This window comes from Atta colombica, unplaced genomic scaffold (genome assembly GCF_001594045.1).
Source record: "Atta colombica isolate Treedump-2 unplaced genomic scaffold, Acol1.0 scaffold105, whole genome shotgun sequence".
In the NCBI taxonomy this organism is placed as follows: domain Eukaryota; kingdom Metazoa; phylum Arthropoda; class Insecta; order Hymenoptera; family Formicidae; genus Atta; species Atta colombica.
Window position 1 is genome coordinate 2,087,771 of NW_017259190.1, and position 2,333 is coordinate 2,090,103.

Sequence of the window (2,333 nt, forward strand, 5' to 3'; positions counted from 1 at the left end):
ATATATATCTCAAGATAATGTCTTATTATATTGTTTCTTTGAAGAAATCATGTTACAAAAAATGATTGGAATTATTAGCTAGGTCAATTATTAAGCACTACAAAAAATGATATAAAAATATACACAAACATGATATTTGTCGCTTTAATTATGCATGATCGTGGAGGAATGTTATTCTTAATGAAAAAATTGGTTCTAAATTATGCGAGTTTTGAATCAAAGAGAGAGAACATCTTTAGAGACTCTTTCAGAAAGAAATAGCGTTTGCGCAATATCTTCTACTTACGTTTAGAATCGCGCCAACGACGAGCTGCAAATTTCATGTTTGAAGCAACAAGAGAGGTATTGCCTTGAAGAGAAACCCTATGTTTCGGGCGGCACAGCGACACGTACAAATCGTACGATTATGCGAGTCGTGACACGGCGCGCGCCGGCGGTTGACTCCTGAGAAAATGCGATTGGATTGATCTCGGTGATGTATCACCGACCATTTCCGCATTTTCTCTTCCCCCGCTAACCACACGAGTCAGGAGCGAATTCTTTGCGATTGCAGGAAATTTGCATGTATTGCGTCCATGATTGCACACATACACATACACATATCTATCTTTCTTTGATAGATTAATGTGCTTACAAATTACATTTGACAAATGAAATACGACTTCTTGATTCAATCTCCTCTACGAAATATTTCTAGAAAAATTATGATATGTCAAAAATTAAAAAGAATTAATTTACATTAGGATGGGAGAATCAATTTTTTAAATATAACATTTTTTTTATATAAGAGAGATGCTTGTTAGATAAAGATCTTAAACTTTTTATTATTTATTTCAAACGATTTATTGATTTTTTTGTAACATCTACTTTTATGTTTGAAACATTTTATACAAATTATATTTATGTAGATTTATATAGTATAACACAAGTTCCCTCGAAATTCCATAATGCAATTACAACTACATTAATAATTTATCTAACGCGAAGAGCGCATTCCCATATATTATATATGAGCCGAGACTCATGTAGCCGCATCCAGCGGTTAAATGCAATTGTATAATTATCGGTTTCTCGCGCAGCAACGTCGAAGGAAGTCTTCATACCGAACAGATAAAATTGTTAATCCGACAGGACGCATTTAGCGCCAGATGCGGCGCTATAAGCTATTAGATAGCGAGAGGACAAGCGGGGCTCTTATCGGACAGCTGCAATCGGTGACGAATGAACAGTGATAGTTCCGGAACAGAGCCGTCAATAATCTGAATAATCAGTCAAATCCGCGATTCAAGCGGTGGAAACTTTGAACTTCCTGGAAGAGCGCCCGGAATGAATCTTCGCGTTCCCGTTTCCTTCGGCAAAGAATCCGATATCTTCGGCAAATCGTATGCAATATGCAAACTCGATTACGTTGATCTCCCTCTCCCTTGAAAATCGCGAGGTTCGACGGGATACGCCCGACGGCAACGAGAGCGCTGCGAGAAATAATTAGTTTTGCAACTATGACGCACGCTCGCGCTCGTATATGCGGGCACGCACGCATGCACGCATGCATGCACGCACTCATGCACGCCTCCGCGGGACGCATGGCAGGAGAGTGGTTATCACGGGGCTGTGATTGGTATTGCCCTATGACCTCCGTCGAGGCACGGCTCCGCCTCTCACTTACGCACCGACACGCACGCATTAAAAGCGGACCTCCTTTGCGTACGTAAGCGAGCGAACGAGCCGCTCGCATTGCTCGTCGCTTCGTTCCGGCATCATGATGGCGTCCGCGCTTTCCGAGCAAAGATACTAATTGAGAATCCGGAGGGGGAGAGAACGAATCGACTTTTTCGCCACTTTGTAGCATCATGCTACATGTTGCGGTCGCGTCTGAAATGTAATAAAGAAACTCTTGTCTCTAGCACTAAAAAGAAATTATCTGATATTTATTTTAAGATAACCGGATTACCAGAACCAGTTTTTCGAAGCTACACAAGATACATAAATAATATAGCCGTTAATTAAAGTTTTCAAATAATTATAAATGTTTGTTGATTCTATATCTTATTCTTTTTAACTGAAACATACAGCAATTTAAGTGAACTTACAGCGATTTGCTGTTATCGTTATTATTAATGACATTCTTAGATAATTGAAGACAGTCGATATGTTTTATAATACAGTTGTCGTAGTGGGAATTATTAGCGTTCCAGCTATTTATTGGTGTTGGTTCTCTTCCAGCGACCTCGTTAATTAAGTCCAGGCTAAAAGTCTCGGTGGACTCTAAACGAGCTATGACAATCGCTCGATTTGGCATTCCGATTCTCCCATGATTCACCGTACGCTTATAG

General features: G+C 39.8%; 1 long non-coding RNA gene across 1 annotated transcript in view; it reads right to left on the bottom strand.

Annotated features, from left to right (window-relative positions):
• Positions 1–449, bottom strand: part of LOC108690527 — a 6,545-nt gene extending 6,096 nt beyond the window's left edge. The window contains exon 1 of the long non-coding RNA XR_001931893.1: positions 287–449. This is a non-coding gene — a long non-coding RNA (uncharacterized LOC108690527). The remainder of the gene's footprint in view (positions 1–286) is intronic.
• Positions 450–2,333: the final 1,884 nt, after the last annotated feature.